Genomic DNA, 23,158 nt, shown 5'->3' with positions numbered 1-23,158 from the left:
GTGTGTTTGTTGATGTTTGGTGGTTCGTGTCTTATCACCTGCTGCTGCAGCAAAGGAACGACACTCTGCCATTTAAAAACAAAACAAAGCGGGGTGGGTTGGGGAGGTGGTTGGCAGGACATGCCTATAATCCCCAGCATTCTGGAGCTAGAGGCAGGTGGATCTCTCTTGAGTTCGGGGCCAGCCTGGTCTAGGACAGCCTGAATTCTAGGACAGCCAGCAGCTACCTGGAGAAACCCTGTCTCAAGAAACTAAAATAATAATATATGATTAATTAGAAAACAAAGCACAACCCTGCTTAATAAAAGCTCAAACCTGAGAAACTTAGGAAGCAGGTGAGCTGTGTCTGGTTGTTGGTCCCTCTCTAAGGCAAGGACAATATGTGAAACCTGGGGTGGTCAGGGTACTCTAGAGTGCAGAGCCAATAGAATAAATATATATTAAAACAGTTTGAGCCGGGCATTAGTGGCGCACGCCTTTAATCCCAGCACTCGGGAGGCAGAGGCAGGCGGATCTTTGTGAGTTCCAGACTAGCCTGGTCTACAGAGCAAGTTCCAGGACAGCCTCCAAAGCCACAGAGAAACCCTGTCTCGAAAAAACAAAAACAAAAAACAAAACAAAACAAAAAAAAACCAGTTTGTTAAACCAGCTTACTTCAAAATAGTGACAACAGCTGGATCACACTTGAGAGGCTCAGAACACCTGGTAACTGCTCTGTCCTTGGGGCTGAAGCCTCAGCCATCAGAGTAGCCCCACGGTGACAGTCCCACACTGGAACACTGGAGAGGCTGAAACCCCACTCACCCCTTTCAGTCCAAGTCCAAATTCGGTTTGAGAATGATGGGATGGGGATGGGGGGGTTCTGGAGAACAGTCACCAAAGGCAGCCTGGAGACACTGGTCTGGAATCAGCTAAGGGGAAAAATTAACTTCAGTGGCAAGAGCGAAAGCAACAGGTGAGAAGTCTTGCTTTTGCCATGCCTATTTTTTTTTAATATGTGCTGCCACCAGAAAGTACTGCATACTGCTCCCATTTGGGGTAGGTTATCTGGCATCAATTAAGTCAATTAAGAGAATTCCCCAGTATTTTCTGGAAGTGCTTCAGAAATGAGGAGCATTCTTGCAGTCAGACTGTCAGCCTTCCGGAAGATGTCAGCATCATCTGAAGAGGCACACAGCCACTACGAAGGGCTCCAGAGCATCCCTTTGGAGGGACTTCAATCGCATGCGCGTAAAGGTGAGTCTCCACTCCATGGGGAGAGAATGAAGAGCCTCCAGGTTGACGGATGATGAGGAACACGCTACTGTCGGCACTACCTGTAGTCATATTGGGAGAGATCAAGGGCTTCTATTACACGATGAGGTCTGCACATGCTCACATCACATCGTGATTAAGGAAAATGGGTCCTGGGTTGAAATCCAAAATTTCTTTAACTCAGAGAGTTCAGATTAGGACAGGTGTTACTTGTTCTGTCTCTCAGGCCCAGAAGAATGGTGATGCAGGCTGATGAGTTAAGACCCGAGTTACCCTGCTGCAGAACGAAAATCCTGGATTATAAGTACCATTTGTGATGACTTTGGGGGACAATAAACTTCTATTTTAAAAAATTCCTCAACTGTAGCTCCCTACTCAGGTGCTTCTCGTTTGTAGCAAGTTGACACTGAAACCAACTATTACACGAGAGACCGTTTATGTTCCATGGCAAAGTGAGGCCTGAGGAGAATGTGGGAAGGTGATGGTGCAGAAGGGATCACCATTGGGACCAATAGTACATTCGCTATCATATTAGACATCACATGTGTATGTGTAAGGACACACACACACACTCAATGTACATGGGACCAATAGTACATTTACCATCACATTAGACATCACATGTGTATATGTAAGGGCACACACATACACACACTCACACTCAATGTACATGGGACCAATAGTGCATTCACCATCACATTAGACATCACATGTGTATATGTATGGACTTACATTTATATATGCATCATGTACATTATATAGATAATATACATTAGATGCTTAGATTACACAGAATTATGTTAGAAAAGTATTGCCAATCATGCTTCATAGATGAGCATGGGTTTTGTGCTCATCTATGTAGCATGGTTAGCAATACTTTTTTTTTTTTTTTGGTTTTTCGAGACAGGGTTTCTCTGTATTGTCTTGGAAGCTGTCCTGGAACTCACTATATAGGCCAGGCTGGCCTCGAACTCACAGAGATCCACCTGCCTCTACCTCCCGAGTGCTGGGATTAAAGGCGTGCGCCACCAATGCCCAGCTAGTAATACTTTTCTGACATAATTAAACCCAAGAGGATGCTAATATCTCAAGGTCACATGCAAACAAATGAATTATGGTAGAGCTAGAATTGTTTGATTCTAAAGTCAAGGTCCTGATGGAAATGTGAATTACACCAAGACACCTCCCAAAGAAGTCACCCTCCAAGGCAGAGCATGATAGAATGGCAAAAGCCATAAAGATTCTTAACCCACCTCTCACTCAACTGTCATTCACTTTCAGAAGAAAGAATGGGGTAGCAGCCCCTTGGTGACCAGGGTACCTCCTGGTGACCAGGGTAAGTGCCAGGCTGAGGATGCTTCTCTTGTCCACTGCATGCAGACCTTGGCAGCTACTCACGTGGTTCAAAGCAGAGAAGCCATCCTCTGCCTAGAGTAGCCATCCTCCGCCCCACATCTAAGAAACGGAGTAGCAAGCTATGGAGTATTGGCCCCAGAACACCAGCTACACACGGAGAATATAGTACCCCCCGGGAAATGGTCCTGCAAAAGACACTTCATTTTCCTTCAAGTTCACCCAAAGTCTTTTTCTAGAGAACTTTCCCCTCATGTTTCAGAACTGTACTTTGGACTAATGTCCTGAAGGGGTTTTTGTTTCCTGCCCTTGTTTGATTAGAAAACGGATTGTTCCCAGAAGTCAATGGATGCACTCTTGGAAATACAAGCTAGGCCAGCCCATCTACCACTAGGGGGCGTGAAGTACCCGACAGAGGAACCTAGAAGGCAGCGAGTGCACAGTGGAAGATTCCAGGGCACTCAACTCGAATCCTTCAAGTATTTATTTCTTCCAGTGTCAGCCTCATTTGGACACCTGCAGAAGACGTGTGTCATTTGATAATCCTGGAAATTTTTCATATGAAAATGGGGATGGGGAGGACCTAGCTAGCTCACATAGGAAGGTTACAGCAGAGCTTCAAATTCCTGAGACCGTGTCAGGCCTTCTCTGGAGAGCCAGCATTTATTTAATAATGTGACCCTTCAGGAGGTGCTGGACAGGAAGTCACACTCCACAGACACGAGGTCCTAAAAGAGATCCTGTCCATCAACAGCAAAAAAAATAAAAAATAAAATAAAATAAATCAGTAATCAATAGACCCTTCAGCACCCAGAGAAATCAGTGTGTGGATGGGACTGGCCACCAAATGGATCTGGGTTCCCTAGCTCTGCGGGCTTCTGGATGTCAATAAACAGCACGTGCTGTATACCACACACTGTGTACTGGGCAGTGGGGAAACAATGGGTCTCTGCCTGCTGAACATTACTTTCTACTGAGAATCCTATACCCTTGGGGACAAATTTGATATTCCTGCATAGTATGTGACATCATAGTTTGTGCTCTTTTCAACTATATCTTCCCCACCCCTGTGTGTTTCACCTTAAAACTGTAGTATCCAGAGCCAGGTCAAGACTGTGCTTGCAAACGTCAAGGTTTTCCTTTTGTTTTGCAGTTCTGAGCATTGAGCATAGGACTTTGTCCACGCTAGGAAAGTGTCCTAGTACTGAGCTGCATCCTCAGCTTTACACTTCAGTTGTTTGTTTGATTGTTGATTTGTTGGTTTGGGGGGGGCAGTTCTAGACAGGGTTCACTGTATAGCTCTGGTTCTCCTAGAACTTGCTCTGTAGACCAGGCTGGTCTCGAACTCAGATATTCCCCTGCCTCTTCCTCCCAAGTGCTGGGATTAAAGGTAAAAGCCACACTGCATATCTCACACTTCAGCTCTTAATCTGCTTTTACTTCTATGTTATTAGAGTGTGGTAAGCTCAAGAGAACTACAATCATTTATCTAAGTCCTCTGATCTGACTCAGTGCCATTGTTTGAAGAAGTTTCCAGCCTCCCTGACCAGGTTGTAAACATTACCTACTCACTAACTCAAGAGCCACTTATATTTTTATTGACAATTCAGGGCTCAGCCGGTTAGGTGTGCCCACACAGTTGTCTGATTCATCCACAGAGAATGCACAGTCCACTCAGTGGAAACATTATGACAGAGACAAGCCTCTCACTTCCTTGGAAACAGTGGTAGTGTGACAAACAGTGACCCCATGCAAGTATCCCTAGCCTAGTTTTCTGATCCTCCCCCTGACTCAGTGAGCTACCCTATTCAGCAAAATTAAATGCACAAAGATGAGTTTTGTTCCTTGCAGCCATAAAACTCTGATATACACAGGATGACAAAGTGATTAAGCCATTGGCATGTCCTTTAGGAGCTCAACACCTAACTGGAAGAAAAAACAATATTTTCAGGGCATCTAATGTGTTGGCTTCTACTGTACTAGACAAATCAGCAGTTAGCAAGCTGAGTACCTGGCTATAAGGAACTTGGTCTTCTGGAAGAACGAATACCTCAATGAGTAATGACATATTTACATAAAATAGTTTTAGATATTTTACTGGATAGTTTTATGTCAGCTTGACACAGCTAGAATCATCAGAGAGGAGGGAACTTCAATTGAGGAACTCTAAGAGACTGGGCTGTGGGCAAGCATGTAGAGCATTTTCTTAAATTTATGATTGTTGTGGGAGGGTCAACCTCCATTGTGAGTGGTACCACCCTGGTCTAGTGGTCCTGGGTTCTATAAAAAGCAGGATGAGCAAGCCATGAGGAGCAAGCTGGTAACCAGCACTCCTTCATGATGCTGAGAGCTCTCTCTTCACTTAGGGAGTCCGCCCTGTGCACATCTTGATCTGCTGACGTCAAACATCCAGCCCCAGCCCTGTGAGAAAAGGTTTCTGTTCTTTACAATCCCTGCTGCCCCCCCTCCCCCTGACCTCTGATACATTGTCCTAGCAGCCCTGGAAAACTAATATAGGTTTTCAGTTGAAAAGGAACAGGGGGAAGAGGGAGTGGGGGTGGAGACAATACTATTGTGAGTGAAGTCTATTCATATTACAACTTTTTAAAATCTGTGAAAATATATCATTGCATTGGATAAATGAAGTTTAACTGGACCATGTTTTGAAGACAAAGCATATGAATCCGTTTCTGTAACAGGAGTTAAAGCAGAAAGTGTCTCAATGTGCATTGAAGTGGGACCCGTGCAAACTGTACCATAGAAAAGAGAAGCTTAATTAAGACCACAGCGTGTTTGCTAATTAGCTTTCTCCTCTCTGGTGAGGCCAGCAGAGGCAGCCGTAAACAGCAGAGGACATAGATGCAGGGATGCGCAGATAAGACAAAGAGGGAATAACTGCTCAGTGCTCAGTTTCCTTGCATGGCAGCAGCACTTTCATTAATAATGAACGCTGTCTGTCCTCATGTCTTCTGAGTTTCCTACTAACACTACAGTTATTGGTTTGAAGCAGGAGACTTGCAGTAACCACAGGCAACCGAGAGATTCTTAGAAAGCATGATGCTGCATTCCAGGGGAAAATCCATTTCTAGCGTATATTTCCTAAGAAATTTCATATTTAGTGTGGGCATGCAGGTGGCCTGATGTTGGCTTGCAAGTGCTCTTCATGTCTAGGATCCTAGAAGTTACTTGAGCCTAAGGCCCTAGCAGGCCTATATTCTGACTTCTGTAGACAAGAAATACATTCAGAGCAACCCAGCCACAGGTCCGAATCATTTTAGGATTTTAATGCTTTGTAAATCAGAGGGACATTCATAGTCTTGTCCAACTAGTCCTGTTTTCAGCTCTATTCTGTCCTTTAAGAGTCATGTGTGGATTGGGGAGAGATCTTGGTTGGTATGGTGATTCGCCTTGTAAACACAAGAACCTGAGTTCAATCCCCAAAAGCAACATTAAAAAAGAAAAGAGAAGAGAAAGCAGAAGAGAAGGGAAGAGAGGAGAGGGGAGGGGAGAGGAAGGGAGGGGAGGAGAGGAGACTAGAGGAGAAGAGAAGAGAAGAGAAGAGAGGAGAGGGGAGGGGAGGGGAGGGGAGGAGAGGAGAGGAGAGGAGAGGAGAGGAGAGGAGAGGAGAGGAGAGGAGAGGAGAGGAGAGGAGAGGAGAGGAGAGGAGAGGAGAGGAGAGGAGAGAGAGAAAAGGAAAGTTTGGTGGGGTAGTGCATGCTTGTTGTAATCTGCAACCCTGAAACTGGGAATGTGCAGCCAGGTGGATTGCCAGCATTCACTGCAGGTCAGCCCAGTCTACTTGGAAAGCTCCATGCTAGTGTACACCTGTCCATACATAAGCAAGCATGTGTGTGTTTACGTGTGTGTGCACCATACACACAGCCATACATTTCCTGTTTGAACAAATTTAAAGCCAGGAAACTTAGTTAAATGTTTCATTTAGACTGAAGTCACTGTCTCCTTTCTCTTTACACAAGGGAGGGCCTGCTCTACAGTTTGCTTCTTCCCACACTGGAAGGGGATAGAGTTCTGTCTCAGCTGATGTGACGTAGGCATGATGGATGTCCTTAGAACAACCCTTCTCAGTCTGGGTGGGGGGCTAGCGCACAAAGAATAAGGTCCATTTCATGCACGTACCCTTGAGAAAAGGCCACTCAACTCAGATTTGGGAAAGAGGGGGAACCTAGTAACTTTTAGAAACAATATACAGTGGATGGCATTCAATCCAACTCTGAGTCAATGAATAGGAAAAGTGGGGGCTGGGTGGGAAAAAGAGCCAAAAGTGAGGAGGGAAATTAAAAAGAGACGAACGCTTTTTTCTTTCCCTTTTGTTTTAAAAAGTGTTTTGTCTGCATGGGTGTCTGTGCACCACTTCAGTGCCCGATACCCAAGGATTCCAGAAGACAGTGTCAGGTCCCCTGGAACTCAAGTAATAGACAGTTGTGAGTTGTGGATGCAGGGAATGGAACCCAGGTCCTCTGGAAGAGAAGGCAGTGCTCTCAACCGTTGAACTAGCTTCAAAAGCAGAGAAAGGTGTGCTCCGTACAGAGACGGCAACGTACATTAGAAAGGAGAGCTCGGAGACAGAGGGTGTCCACGCACTTTCGTGGCATCTTATGCTTTCTTTATTCTTAACTTTTATTTTACCATGTGGTCCCATGTTGTTTGCCAAAAAGAAAAAAGAAAAACACGAAAGCACAAAAATTATATCAGCAGGTAAATAAGCCTCATCTACAAACCACGGAGTCACATGAACCTTGTGTTTTTTCCTGTCACTCACTGGCCTGTTTTTTTGTTAGCTACAGAGACTTGGATCAACTTCCTATATCTACTCTTTGGGCCCATGGCCCTCTTCTCTCATGTTCTCTGATCTTTGCATCTCAAGCATTGCAACTGCCTTCCTAACAATGTAATTAAAGTAGCAACTCTAACGACAAGTTTAAATGAGCATTAAGCCCTTGATCTCTGGTATACTTTGCAGTGTGTTTGCCCTTAGCATTATCCTGAAGGCATCGATGGACTGAAACTGCCGGAAAAGTATAGGATTTTTTCGTTTCTGATGGACAATAATAATTACGTGGCCATGAGGGCAAATTTGTAAACACATTCTTGTTTTCAACTCTTCCATGCTCTAAGGCTGCTTGAACACTTCTTGGGGGAGGGGGTGAGAAGACACAGCACTATAACTCAGGCACTGAGAGTCAGTGAGTAGCAGAGCTTGCTGCAGACTCGTTTATTAAGGAAGTCAGGCCTGCCTTTCTACCCCTTCCCAAGCTCCTATTGGCTCAGGCAGCTGACTCTGCAGCGTTATCCTTTCCTCATTGGTGTCTCTAGGTCAGGTGTCTCAGTGTCTCTGGGCTTGGCTCAGGGAGGAAGTGCCTGCCTGGCATGCTCACTCAGGCTGGCCTGGGCACCTGGGCAGGACAACTGTGGCTTGGGTAGACTGGCCGGCAGTTTCTCCTCCACCAGGCCTTCCCAGTCGAGGAGTCTGGTGATTCCTGAGACTATAGAGGAGCTTCGAGACGTGCAAGTTGCTCTTACAAAGGATGTTCAGACATCTGCTTACAGGCCCAGGGAGCTCGGTAGCCAGCTCACGTGTGGCAGCAATCTCTATGCAACTGTACTTTTCTTCAAAAGTCAAAGTCTCTTTTCCTTTCAGGATTCACCAAAGTGTTTTCTTTTAACCCTTCACACTACGAGACACTGAAAGCTTCATTTCCTGGAACCATGGGTAGGATGACAGCCAACTCAAATGCATCCCAGTGGAGAAGGCTCGGAGACATGAGCTCCCAACTCAGGTTTCCGGTGGACGAGCATTCAACCCGCAGACTGGAAGCTGAGGTCATGGATCACTTTCTCATTTCTACCAAGTGTCAAGTCACTTTCTGCTCCCTGACATAATTGTCTGACATCATGCATAGCAAATTACTTTTAGCCCATTTCCTCTCCTCACTCAGACAGACTTCTAATCAGCTATGAAAAAGCTGCTATTAATATCTCTCAGTTTAGATGATGCTAGTGAGGAAAGTGTTGAGAGTGGCTGTGTGGAGTGTTAGTCTAAGGGTCAAATAGGGAAGCAGCTTGGGAAACTGGGCTTCATTAGCTGGAAAGAGAACGTCTAGAAAATGTAAAACTTGCTTCACGCAGTTTCTGAGCAGCCTGGAAACAGGACTTTAACCCACTGATAAATTTCTTTATTCATATAAAGGAAACAAATCAACAGTGTCGTTCCTTTCTGGTTTTCCCCCAGGGCTTTGAAAATGGGGTTGGAAACAGAATTCTTTGGGAGACCTGTGTAAGCAGAACAGAATGCTGAGGTTCGTCAGACTCAGTCCACCGCTAATCAGCCGGGCAGGCCAAAAGGTTTCCATTCACAAAAGGGCCAGCCTTACTGCGACCTCACTGCCAGTGCTTGCTGGCGCCTCCTTCTCCTGAAGCCCTGTGAAGTGAGCTAACCACTAGCAAGCTCTCTCTTCCAGAACTCCTTTCCTTGCAAAGGAGAATTGCCCTCTGTGCTGCATTTGGGATCTGCTGACTGATCTGTAGAGAGAACAGACAATGGAGGTCTCTGTATCACTACAGAGGAAGAGAGGAAAGCCTGACACCCAAACAACCACATCTGAGATCTGTCGTTGCCTGGGGGTGGCCCAGTGATCACTTCATAGGTCATTAGAGTTTCTCACTAAGAAAAATGCCTACTTTAGTTAGGAAATGAAGTCTATCCTCTTTTGTCATCCTTATAAGTCCGGTGTGTGAATATGTGTGCGTGTGTGCGTGCGTGCGTGCGTGTGTGTGTGTGTGTGTGTGTGTGTGTGTGTGTGTGTGTGTGTGTATGTGACTTCACATTTCTGAATAGGTTTTGCAATACTGAGAGTTGCATAATCAGTTGCAGGCTCTGTAACTCCACTGAGGTAACTGAACACTAAGCCAATTATTCTAAATGCTCTTTTCTTTCAAAAGAAGGAAAGCCGTGAACAGTATGTGTGACAGTTCAGTGTGGTGGCACATATCTGAAATCCCTACACCTGAGAGGTTGAGGCAAGAGCATGGTGAATTCAAGGGCAGGCTGGATTACGTTGCCTGACCCTGTCAAGAGATGGGGAAGGGGCAAGACGATGGTGTGACAGAGACTGTGATGGTATGACATTGTAGACCCTGAAAGGTTTCCTTCCTTCCTGCAATAGGCAGATTTGGGTTCTATAGAGAAAGGAGGCAGACCTAGCCCGGGACAGATAAAGAAAGCATTCTTTGCACGTCTATAAAATTATAGCATCATTTTGCCAAATAATTCTGTGCTCTATGGGGGAGGAGGGGTCAGAAGCAGCTTTCCTCCAGGGTACTTGAGAGTTTAGGGCAGTTGCTTTCCTGGGGGCTTTACTGGTGGCCAGCTTTCTGATGGGTGATGACTGGTGCTGACTGTCACCCTGACAGGATCTAGAATCACTAATGAGAGACATATCTGTCTGTGAGGGATTATCCTGATGGCTTGAGCGAAGACCCACCAAGATGTGGGCAGCATCACTCCGTTGTTCTGGTGCCCTGGACCGGATGAAAAGGAGAGAGCCAGATGACTAGCATTCACCTCTCTAGCCTTCTTGACCGTGGGCACAATGAGAGCAGCCCCTTCCGCTCCTGCCACTGCATACGCCCTGCCAGAGTGAACAGCATCCTGTCATCAGACTTTCTGTTCTGTCTGACGGATCCCAAATAACCAAATGGAGACTTCTAATTAATTACAAAAGCTCAACCAATAGGTTGGCCTTGTTCCTAACTAGTTCTTATAACTTAAATTAACTCATATCTTTTAATCTCCATCTTTTATGGGGCCCAGTTACCTTTACTCTGCACTGCCCAGGTTGCTGCCTCAACATCTGGCTGGCAACTGCCAGCATCTCAGTCCTTCTTCCCAGTGTCCTCTATGCCCCAAAATCCTGCCTAGCTATTGGCCTTTCAGCTTCTTATTAAACCAATCCGAGTGACAAATCTTCACCGTGTAGAAAGCAATTATTCCACAACAGCATCCTTTACGAGTGTAGGGAAAAAATAAACACTCCACCCCTCTGGTTGTTTGTGCTGGGTATTTATTTGCAGCAACAAGACAAGTCAGGAACACAAGTTACACTGTGAGTGAGGGTTAGCGTGTGTTTCCACAGGAGAAGCCACATTTTAAAAACATCTTGAAGCATCTCAGAAGTGACTCTTAAAAATGATTTGTGAGTTGGGTAGAACTGGATTCTTTCACAAAGGGGTTAGGCTGAATGCCAGGATCCCTGTTCTGACTGTCCTTGATAAGGAACAGCAATGTGGAAGTGTAAGCCAAATTAACCCTTTCTCCCCAACTTGCTTTTTGGTCATGGTGTTTCATCGCAGCAATAGAAGCCCTAAGACCACAGATAACTTGGAACTTTTTTTGCTCCCAGAAATGACTCATTTGGTCACACCTATGGGCTAGGGACCTGGGGATATAATTTTTTGCCACACAACCATGTGTCAACAAAGACTGAGTTTTGTGTTTACTAATGAAGAGAAAAGAATAGATTTCAGGACATACTTTTATTTTTTACTTTTATTTATTTATTTTACAATTGACAGCTAAGCTGACCTCACTGGAAAGAAAATCCCAACTTTGTTCCCAGCCACAATAGCATTTAGCCCCACAGTTCTCTATACCCTCAGAGCATGACCATAACATGCAGGAAAAAAAAAAAAACCCAAAAACCATTTTAGTCAATACTTGAAGGCTGAATGAAGGAACTGGGCGATACCATTTGGCTGCAGAACATCTTTTCAGGATTGTAAGGAATCTGATGATGCCATCTGTCTGCATGCCACATTTTAAGGGTTGTCTGTTGGGAAAGGAGGGAAGAGAAGAGTAGAGAGAGAAAACCAGCTGTGTCCCAAGTCTGGGAACATGCTTGGCTGTCTCCATAGGAACTCTGCATTGGAAATAATCTGTCAGAGTTCCATGCCAGATTGACAACACATGTGCCTGTAACACCTGCTGACAGAGAGAGGTTTAGGGCATGGCTCTGCGGCTGGACCGTTCCCCTAAGCAGTGGTTCTCAGACATCCTAATGTGTAGACTCTTAAAACAGTTCCTCGTGTTGTGGTGACCCCCAACCATAAAGTTACTTTATGCTGACTCATAACTGTGATTACTCTACTGTTATGAATCATAATGTAAATATCTGATATGCAAGGGTATGTGAAGAGGTCCTTTGATCCCCAGAGGGGTCGTGACCCACATGTTGAGAATCACTGCCCTTAAAGGGGAACACGGCATTCTCTGTACTCCGTCTCCCTCCCTCACTACTTTCAAACAAAATGTGGCATGATCAAATTACCTGTGCTCTTAAGATACTATTTTTCGGTACTTAGCTAAGTACATGATCTAAATATGGCTCACAATTATTCTAACCATGTAGATAATCGATCAAGTAGATGTGCAGTGTTTAATCGAGTGTTTCTTGATAGACATCTGAGAACATTCCTATATTTTCTTTTCCACATAGCTCAGCCACAAACATTCTGGTGGACATACCTTTCCACACACATGTAATCGTCATCACAGAACAGTCCCTAATGCAAAATGGCTTGGTCACAGGTGTTCTCGATCATGTAGCAAGGTTTGCTGCCTGGCTGCCTCCCCAAGAGCTGCACTGATTTCCCAAGCTCTGGAAGTAATCTACGTTAACCTTCCTACATTCTGCTTATATGAGAAAAATATCTTATTGCCCTATTTTCTTCCTTCCTTCCTTCCTTCCTTCCTCCCCCCTCCCTCCCTCCCTCCCTCCCTCCCTCCCTCCCTCCCTCCCTCCCTCTCTCTCTCTCTCTCTCTCTCTCTCTCTCTCTCTCTCTCTCTCTCTCTCTCTTTTTCTTTCAGACAGTCAGTGTCTCTCTACATAGGTCTGGCTGTCCTGGAACTCACAGAGATTCATCTATCTCTGCCTCCAAGTGCTGGGGTTAAAGGTGTGTGCTACCAAGTGCGGCTTCATTGCTTTCTTAATCACATGTACTAGTTAATAAACATGCTAAATTCACTTCATATGTCAACAAGTTGTAATCCTGATTTATTTTCTCTTTTGTGACCCTTTGCCTACTTCTCTATGGTTTGTAAGAATCTGCTATGGTAAAGATGCTAAGTGTCTGGTTTGTAAGATACTGTATAATATTCTAATATTGTTCATGTCTGACTTTTCATCCTCTGCCCTGACTCAGCCTCTGCCATTATCTCTTCTGCAGTTACTGGTGAAGCATAGCTAGTAAGCTTCTCTCTCATCTAAATCTACAGAGATAGTTTGTATGAATTTTATTCTAGTGCTGTTATACATTTTACTGTCAAGTAGCACATAGTATTGAAAAAGACATTTTTCTCACCAAGCCCACTCTCTATGTATGTCTGTGTGGGTGCATGTGGGCACACATACATGTGTCAGCCAGCACTCTCTGTGTATGTATGTGGTGGCCAGAGGCTGGTGTTAGAAGGTATTTTCTCTTTTAACTCTCTACCTTGTTTCTGAAGACAGGGTCTTACATTGAGCTTGGAGGAGCTCCCTGATTGGCTGGACTGTTGACCACCCATCTACCTGGAATCCTCTTATCCTCCCCCTCAGAGGCAGAACTACAGACACCCAGCACATGGCCCGCTTTCATCTGGGGATCCAAACTCTGGTCCTCAAGCTTGTTCAGCAAGCGCTTTACCAACCAAGCCGTATCCATAGCCCCACGAGCCGCTTTTAAATCTCATCTACTTCTCAAACCCCACTGAATTCCTTGTTACTGAGAATAATAATGAGGAAAACATGGTTTTCACCTTTCAGTGTGGTTGGTCACTTGGATGCAACCACAAGTCCTGCTCTATCAGAAATGCCCCCGAGTCAACAGGATTATAAATAAAGGAATGAAGAAAGGAACTAAAAGTAAGCAGCAAGTTTGGTGCTATTGCTCTCCCAGCCTTGGATAAGCCCGGGGAGTCACCAGGGATGATGTCAAGTGGACAAAGCAGGGTTTTAGACGGCCCACTTGTTACAGTCCTTTCTGCTCGGCCCCTGATCTAAGCCACAGCCCCTCCCCCTCTGACTCACAAGATGCAGGCTCCTGACTAAAGACCCGCATAGATCTCTGGGGTTCACACTTTGTTTTCCCTCCAGGTTTTCTGTTGTCGCTTTTGTTTTACTGAATCTGGATCTCACTGTGTATACAGGATGGCCTTGAACTTCCTAGTCTCCTGATTCAGCCTCTTTAGTGCTTGCATTACAGGTCTTTGCCACCAATGCCTGGTCTGGTGGCAGTTTTTTATTATTTTGTTATTACTGGTGGTGGCTGCCAGTTGTGTGTGTGTGTGTGTGTGTGTGTGTGTGTGTGTGTGTGTGTGTGTGTGTATGCACAGGTGAGATGTGTGTGGTGGACACAAGTACGTCATATGTGTGTGGAAATGAGAGAACAACCTTGTGGAAACAGTTCTCTCCTTCCAGGCTTACAAGGGTTCTGGGGATCGAACTTAGGTTGCCAGGCTTGTGCTGCCAGTGCTTTTACCTCTGAGCCTTTTCACCAGCCCCTGGCAGCATTTTTAAAATGACTACATTGACACCTAATTAATATGTCATGAAATTCACTCATTTTCAATGTGCAGTGTGAGAATTATTAGAAAATTGCTGCGCTGTGTATTCATCACTGTCATCTAGTATGAGAACATTTTCACTACATTTCCCATCATTCCTTCTAGATCCCCGGTATCCATTAATCTACTTGCCATCTCCAGGGATAACTCCAGCCCCAGTTCCAGAGCTCACTGGGCTCTTATTTGTGCTTCCAAATTCCTCTCCTTTCACTTCCCTGATCTGGGTACATCTTTAATGTGGAGTGGAAATTTTACTTATGGCTGTTTAGAAAAAAAAATCACCAAAGATCATCTCTCCTGAGCTCTGACTTCCTGGGTGTTTTGTTGTTTTGCTTGGTTTGGTTTTTATCATCCACCAGAGGGTGCTGCAAAGACCGGTCTTTGACTCCCTTGTTATATATAGCTGAGCAGCTCAAGAGAGAGAAGTCACTTCACTGCACCCTGGGGGTTTCCACAGTACTTTTCCTCTTGGACAATAGCAAATGGCAATGAAGCCAAGAGCGAAAGCGTGTCTGAGTGCACAGTGGGGGGGGGGTCATGCTCAGGCTTCCCAAGCCTAGAGCTCTTCCTTTTATAAGAAAGTATAATCAAAGAAGCTGGAGGAGTTCTTAACTTATAACAATTTGATTGAACAAGTAGAAAGTAATCAAAGTAGTAAGGTAAATTGGATAATATCGTACATTTTAACATAAAGTAAGTAGAAACACGCTTCTCCCCCCTCTCTGTGTATGTGTGTGTGTGTGTGTGTGTGTGTGTGTGTGTGTGTGTGTGTGTGTGTGTGGTCAGGCTTGCATGTGTCAATCAGAGGACAACATCAGGTGTCTGTCTTTGCTTTCCATCTTGTTCATGATAGGGCGATTTTCATTGGCTTCTTAGCTGGCTCATGTGCTTCGAGGATACTTTGTCTCTCCCATCTTGTCATAGAAGCCCTGGGATTATGGGTTCCTGTACCATATCTGGGCTCTTACTAAGATTCTGGGAATCCAACTTAGGTTCTCAAGCTTGCACAACAAGTACTCTAATGACTGAGCCACGTCTTCAGCCCATGTTCTCAAGTTCTTACCTAAACTCAGTATTTGCTTAGCTGTGATTACCTGAGTAATGATTCAGTGCTCCAGTTTGGATCTGAAATGTCCTCGAAGGTTCACATGTGAAAGACCTGGTCCCTGTCCTAACACAACTGGGAGCTGGTGGAACCCAATGAAAAGTTCCAGGTCTGGGGTAAGGGATGCCCTCAAAAGGGTTTGGGTAGTGCTAGTCCTTTCCTCTCTCTTTTATTTTAATTCCTAGTGTAACAGGCCTCCAGACCTTAGCAAGCCCTGGGGCCTTAGCACAACCAACTCCATAGTAGAAATACCACTCCGCACATAGACAGAGCCATCTGCCAAAACCAAAACATAGGCTTAATCTATCAAAGTCCACAGTTCTGGGAGTCTCCAAATATACTACCCTGGCTTTTTGGGGGTCTGTCGTTCTGCTTCTGGCTGACTGTTCTTGTTAATTGAAGTATGTCAACCCAGAATGTGGTTTTTGTGCTTAAAAACTCACCCCGAGAAAGGTTCAGGGCTACATTGGGATCCCAAACACCCAGCGTAGTTGCTGGCCAGCTAATAGAGACTTCCTATTGGCTTAAACCCATCTTTGAGCAGTCCTCTCTGGTGGGTACTACACACCTCTAGTTGCCATGAAACTTGCCCCACCACTCACTTTTCCACTAGTCACAGGCTCCTAAACCGTGAGACACATCAAGCAGGGCCTAAACCTCCCAGATTGCAAAATAAACCCCTTCTCATTTTCAATTGATTAATCTGAGCCTTTTGTTACAGTTACAGAAAAAAAACTGAGCAACATATTCAGTACTGACAACTCAGATTAGGTTTTGAGAAACAATTTCATCATGATGTATTTCCAGGGGCCTGAACTAAAAGTGACTGAATTTAGTTGTCAGTTTTGATTCTAAGAGGGGCTTTGCTTCATGGTCTTCAAGGTCTGGGGGCAGATATATTGTTAGGCTCCTTCCAGCTGAATGCCTCCTTCACCCACCTCCATTGGGGGTATATCAGACAAGCGGGTGGCTGGAAAGATACGTGGGGTTTGCTCGGCAGTCAGAATAGTAGCTCCCGGGAGTGATTTTAGGGGAGCTTACTGGTGAATTGTGTGAGCAATGCATCCTGGGGCCATATGTCTGGTGTGCTGTGTCTATTCATGAACTACATAATCCCTGGAATCCTGGCTGCTGTGTCAGAACCAGCACTTAGTCACATTCACAAGATGAGCTTCAGGACTGGCTCTCCCTGCACCTGCCAGGTATGGTGTGGCATTCTGCATCATGTTTCTTTTAATCTAGAAAGTGGTACCACTGTTAATGTTGCCCTTCACCACCCCCTACCAAATGGATGGAAGCGTGCTAGACTAACATAAAGTATTGAAGCACTGTACTGCTGTGAAATAATCCTTCTGTACACTGCAGATGTGTTGCTCTCATTGTTAATAAAAAGCTGATTGGTGGACAGCTAGGCAGGATTTTGGGGATAGAGAGAATGTTGGGGAGAAGGAGACACAGAGGGGGCAACATGGGAAGTATGTACCTGAGGTATATAAGCCTATAGATGAATAGAAATGGGCTAATTTAAGCTATAAGAGCCAGCTAAAAAACAAGCCTAAGCTACCAGCCAAGCATTTATAATTAATATGAAATGTCTGTGTGGTTACTTGGGAACTGACTGGCGGGACATGAAAGGCCACCTACACTGTACCTGAAAGACAAAGGGGGAAGAGGCAGAGGCAAAAGCTCAAAGACAGAGCAGTAGAGAAGAGGAAGAGAATCAGAAGAGGAAGAGGAATGAGTCTCTGTTATATTGGTGTGGCCTTCCCTGCATTCACCCAAAGGTATGCAAGGCCATCTTCATCTTTACTCTTCTTTATTCTAGCTGCCTCCAGGTGTCTTTTCTTGGGACAGTGAACTCTAGAGTTGCCTGGCGATTTGGAATGGCCGTGTCTGGTGAGAATGATATCTAGCCCTAGATGTGTTGGATGAGCATGGTGAAGCCTCCATATGAGGGCAACAAAGTGAGTAAGTTATGGAATCTTCTAGAACCCAGAAGGAGCATGAGGAAAGGTGGTAACTATAGAATCTGCTCAGAGCAGGGCAAGGACAAGACCACACCAGCAACCATACTCTTCATGATAACCAAAATCTAAACTGCAAACATTAACTTTGATAACTGTCACCTGTGGTTTGAATGGCTTCTCCCCACACCACCACCACCACAAAGTTTTTATATTGGGACCTTAATTCCTTGGTGTGGCAGTGTTGAAGAGAGGGGCACAGTAAGGGGTGTTTGGATCATTAATGGGCCAGAGCATCTTGGATGACATGAGTAAGGTTCTATGATACTCTGCTGTGGTCACTGTGAATGAACATTAAGGAAAGTTGAGCCTCCAAAGCTGACTGGCTCAAAATTAAGAATGAAGTCTATAGCCTGATGATTGAAGGGTGTGTGATCCTATGGGTACTCCATCCTTGGAAGACATAGACTAGACTTTGTGGACCTTGAATACTGCGGTTTGAATAGTCTCAGGCAGTCTTTTATTACTGCCTAGACTAATGAACTAGGACTAAGAGTCTTACATAAATACATGTAAATATTGGCCAAGCCTGGTCTGGCTTGATGCCTCTCTCATTTGCATAAACAGCAGGAGTGAGAGTCTCCCAGAGAAGTTACTCTATGTAAACTAGTTCCTTTCTTTGATCTTTCCATGCCCAGTTTTATTTTCCAGTGCAATGAAGAAATTTCATTTTCTTTTCTTTCTTAAACAAAGCCTCCCATTTTCTCTTGGACTCTTTTTAAATGAACTTTGGTTGATGAAACAGAAAAGAGACTAGTAAAGTACTACCAAATGGACATTATTCTACAATTGGAAACACCTACACAATTACCCTTTAGACAATTGTGTAGGTCTTTCACTTTGACCAGATCATAATTGGTTGCATATATGGGTTAACCCCACTAATGAAGACACTATTGGTCATAATGGCCGGCTTCAGTTTGGACTTACAGAGTGGATTTACAGTCCTGGGCTTTTCCTCTTACTGGCTCCTTCCCAGGATCTGTTGTTTCCTGAAAACAGATGGGTTTGGTTTGGAAGGAAATAACACACTTAAAGACATTCTGCCCTACCCCCAAGCCCTCTGTTGTTTACAAATGCCTACGGGGGGTTGGGGGGAAGGAAAGAGAGAAGTTTATTGTAAAGGAAAGAATTTGCCTCTGGTCATGTCTAGCACGAGCATCCCTTCTTAGTTTGCAATGCGGTTAAGAGGACAGGAAATGCTGGTGACATGGTGTCAGTAATAGTGCGGAGCATCTATTTCACCGCTCTCTCTGCCAAGTGCAACGCTATTCTTTCTGCGGACATTCTCATTGGTTCATCATAACCACCCAATAAAACAAGAGTCCTAAGTCTTATCCCTCCTCCGGAGACTGAGGCTCAAGAGCAGCCTGCCCAGATCATATAGCAAATGAGTGTTTGAGGCAGAGTTTGAATCCAGGAAGTGTGACAGTAGGAGCCCTAGTGGGTTAAACTATTCTTATTTAATTCATGCAAAACCTCTATGCGTTTCTTATGTTTTGCAGATGAGAAAACTGGCTAACACTAGTTAAATGGCCTGAGATTGCTGCTGTGACATAAAGCAGTTGAGAATCAGGCCTGGTGTTCCTGGGCCCTCAAGCTTTGCTCTTCCCATTAAACCCGTGATGCATTAGTTTTCTTTCTCCCCAAGGCCACTTTAAAAACAGAAGGGAGATTACTGAAATCGATGATCAGCAAGACTAGTTTAATGGCAGTTGATACTCCTGCCAACCTTTTACTTCTAGGAAGACCCTGGGGTCTGTGTTCTTTGCCTGCTCTTAGCCCCTCCCTGCAGGTCTCTGGGATGGCACTGGGCATGGATTAGATAATCAGGGGTCATTTTCTGAGAGGGATAAAAATACATAACACACATTGAGGTTTTGGGAAGTGCCAGCCAACAGCTATGCAGGATCCTGATGTGAGAATAGGGAATATGAGATCCTAAATTTACAAGTATTTTCCTGGGCTGCTTAAGGGTTGTCTGTTAGTCTTCAGGACTTGTTTGATTCTCTCATGAAAAGGAGCTCTTCCATTTGGGATGCGCACTTTATACAAACTCAGGGAAGTTCTTGCAACTTCAGAGTCAGAGCCAATTTTCTCTCCCAATATGTATTTGCACATGCAGCATGTAAAGGACTAACGACCTCAAAGCCTAATGCTGGCTAAGTAACATGTGCAGGCGTAGGATCCGGGGAGTTCCAGATAAGGGAGTCTAAAGGATGGTGTGGCCTCCTAAACTAAGCAGGTCATTAAAAGAACACCATAGCAACCTGCATTAGTAATCCCAACTCTGAGACTACAGAAGAACACTCCGGCATAAGGCCCTTTTCCGCCCTATAGCCCACCCCCATGCCGCGTGCACAGACTCCATACCCGAGGAGAAGTCGACCTCCTTCTGATTGCAGGACGACCTGCTTCTGTTAAGGTCAGCTCGTCCCTTCTTTTATTTCCATCCTTTCCTTCCCATGCTGCCTCCACCCATCCCACTCTAACAGAATATATTTAACTATCATCTTAGGATGAGCAGTCACGAGACTGTTGGGAGAAACCATCGGTGATAATCATCTCAAAACTGACATTCTCAGTCAGGGAGTTGGTCAACCAGGAAAAACCCAGATTCTGCATTTTAAATGTCCTACTTTGTTTGTTTGTTATTTATTTATCTATTTAGAGGATCTTGCTATATATAGCACAGTCTGGTCTTGTAGTGGTGGTCCTCCTGCCTCAGTCTCCCTAGTACTGGGATTGAAGGCAAGTGCCGCCATGCCTGGCACTGACGCTACACTTAGGTTCCACAGTGGCAGCAGCCTGCCTCTGCCACCAAAGCAGTTAAGTTGCATCATCACCTGTCGCCAGGCGCCTTTCCACCTCAGCTATGCGACAAGTGCACCCATCCCAAGTGCCTGCCAGGCACAGCTCGCTCTCTTGACTCATGCCTCTCTTCTTCCTCCTGTCTCTTTCCTGTCCTCTCCGTCTGTCTCTGTTTCTCTCCTGACCCCACTCCCAGCTGGCCTTTCGTTCTTTCATGATCCTCCTCCCCCAGTAAGCCTTTTGAATGAACTTTGTTGCTTAGTGAAATACTTTGGCAGAGCCTGGCCAACAGCCAACAGTACCCACTTCACCTCTCTCTCTCTCTCTCTGTCTCTCTCTCTGTCTCTCTCTCTCTCTCTGTCTCTCTCTCTCTCTGTCTCTCTCTCTGTCTCTCTCTCTCTGTCTCTCTCTCTCTCTGTCTCTCTCTCTCTCTCTCTGTCTCTCTCTGTCTCTCCCTCCCTCCCTCCCTCCCTCCCTCCCTCCCTCCCTCCCTCCCTCCCTCCCTCCCTCCCTCTCTCTCTCTCTCTCTCTCTCTCTCTCTCTTTCTCGTCTTCACCTAAATGGAGGCTATGATTAAGATACCTTAGATGCTGCCTAAAACTCTTCAAAACACATTTAGGGTGAAACACCAAGCAGCCAGTGTTCGCTTCAAACAGATTTAAACTTGGTCAGGAAGAGGAAGTGAACAAGCCAGTTGACTGCCCCGTCCAGCCTGGAAGAGTGCCCCGGATCAGGGCCCCGAAGCTGGAGGCTCTGGTTTCCTTTTCTTTTTCTCTGTTTTACAAGGGAAAGAAAAGACAGATGGCCCAGCGCAAGCTTCTAGCCCCGGACGGATGCAGGAGCTTTGAAAGCGTGTTATCAGAAGATGCTGTGAGGAAATGCCATCTTTATCACTTGTCACCTGTGTCAGTAGCCAGCCGGTTTCAATTGCCTTCGCCCGAAAACAGCCAGTGTTGTTCAGTGAGCAGGTCCCGGTGGGGCAAGCGCGAGGCGAAGAGAGCCAGATTTGGGTCAGAACACTGCTGACAGCCCTCAAGCTGTCCCTTGTCTTCTGTTCCGCCCCAGGCTCTGGAGCCTGTACTCGGGAAACCCCTAGCTTAAACACATCTCCTGACATTTTCTCAGCCTGTTTTCTTTCCTCTGAGGTCTTTCGTGCTGTGGACTGCACTGCCCACTGTAGCCTTCTGCATTGCTGGTGGGACTCCAAGCATCTGCCCAGAAAACCCTCCCAAATGGGAGGAAGGCCAAATGTTGACCTATGGGCGAGAATACAAACAATCGAGCCTAAAAAGGCTCGTTTCTGGATTTGGGAAGCTGAGAACACCAAATCAAAACTTGGCAGCAGTGGAGAAACGGAGGCCCACTGGAGACCACACAGGCACCGAGCTGACTCCGTTTTCTAAGCCAGGGAGCTAGAAACAGCAGGACGCCTTGTACCAGCAGCTGTGCCCCGGAGTGGGACTGAACAGAAGAGCGCGGAGCCCTCAACTGGAGCTCATCCGGCCAAGGGCTTTGGAGTGAGAGGCCAAAGCTCAGGATGCAAAGTTGGCTTTTAGGGTTGCTCGGGCCCTGCTGAGAGGGATACCTCAGACAGTTCGGACACCAGCTCTTACTCCCCAGAATGTGCATTCTTTAGTTTTTTTACTTGATGGTGTAGTAATTATCATCTCAACCCACTTTAAACCACTGGCCTTTTTTATCCTCCATGATTTTCTTCATCCTAACTTTTCTCTAAATTTTCCCTTCCTGGAGCATTCCTGTCTTCCTTGTTCAGTAGGTTCAGGTACCTCTGAAAACGACATTGCCCACCCAGTCAGGAGCTCTGTCCTGATTCTCTGACTTGAACAGCCTCAGACCAGTTACTACTCTACGAGGCCTCCCAACGGGCAGTCACTGTCACAGCAGACAAAGGCTTTAACAAGGGGGTGGCATGCAGGAAGCCCTGAGTGTGTGATGGCCTCGCTGATTGTGTGCTGTTGACATGGGCATGGCCATGGCAAGGACCTTAGCCTCAGACTGGGAAGGAAATGCCAAAGCCTTCCCTTCTGGTCTGAGTGTGAATGCTAACTGTGTGGGTCCACCATAGCTTTCTGCCCCAACCCAGGATATTTACATCCTGAAGACCTCTCCCCTACAGAGACTGTTCCTACTAATTAGCTAAACCCTCTGTACACCATAAACCCTGCCTCCTTGTTTATCAGTGTGTAATAGCCATACCTCCTTATTCAGCTGTATGCAATAGCCTCTAAATAATAAACACACTGAACTTTGGGAAGGAGGCTGTGGTTTCTCCAGCAGAGGGCCCAGACTACCCAAGCCCAGCTTCCTGTTCATGTGTCCATCTGTCTTCATGTCCATCCTTTGAGCTGTGTTGGACATGGCATAGAATGCCCAAGGCCCATCTGATGTAAGGTGCCACCAAGCTGTTCCTACTCTCCTGATTCAAGGGAAGGGGATTTTCCAGGCTCGACCCTTTAAACTCAGAACCCAGTCACTACAATGGAATCCGCACTCCTGAAAGGGAAGTGTACCTGCCAGGGAGTCATGGGGCACTTGGAGTCACTTGCCCCGAGGAGGGTAAAAGAGAGGCACTAAGTTGTGAACTGTGGGCACTCATGATCAAGGTGGTGTATTCAGCAGATCCATTACTTTGGTTTACAAGGAGAACCTTATTTCTTTTTTCCTGTTTCTTAATCTCTCGGTTGAGGGCATCCAAAGATTGACCAGATCCTTTATCCCCAAGCCTACCAACACTTTTCTTGTTTGCCTAGCCCAGGACTCTGCCATTCGCTGTCTAATTCCTGTAGGTACTCATCCTGTGTGGGATCACAGATGGCTGCACTGTTAGACTTCATTTTATAGAAACTTGCCAGCACAACACACATGTGATGAACATTAGGACAGTGAGTGCTTCCTAGAGAAATTTTAGAAATCCAATTAACAGCACATTAGCCTTGAGGCATCTCCAGCCATTTAGGAAGAGCACGGGTC

The 23,158-nt window shown here is 45.6% G+C and overlaps 1 long non-coding RNA gene across 2 annotated transcripts; it reads right to left on the bottom strand.

The window, feature by feature from the left end:
* Window positions 1-560: 560 nt before the first annotated feature.
* Window positions 561-21,387, bottom strand: LOC121132873. Of its 2 annotated transcripts, none has more exons than XR_005869572.1 (3): window positions 21,069-21,387; window positions 18,287-18,348; window positions 561-1,316 (listed from the first exon to the last, which is right to left on the bottom strand). It is a non-coding gene; the product is annotated as an uncharacterized LOC121132873 (long non-coding RNA). The 2 variants fall into 2 exon arrangements; XR_005869573.1 differs by lacking the exon at window positions 561-1,316 and adding an exon at window positions 11,156-11,453.
* Between the last annotated feature and the right edge of the window lie 1,771 nt (window positions 21,388-23,158).

The sequence above is a fragment of the Mesocricetus auratus genome, unplaced genomic scaffold (assembly GCF_017639785.1).
Source record: "Mesocricetus auratus isolate SY011 unplaced genomic scaffold, BCM_Maur_2.0 Super-Scaffold_100018, whole genome shotgun sequence".
NCBI classification, from domain to species: domain Eukaryota; kingdom Metazoa; phylum Chordata; class Mammalia; order Rodentia; family Cricetidae; genus Mesocricetus; species Mesocricetus auratus.
Note: the sequence above shows the minus strand (reverse complement) of the source record. Positions and strands in the feature narration are given on the sequence as shown.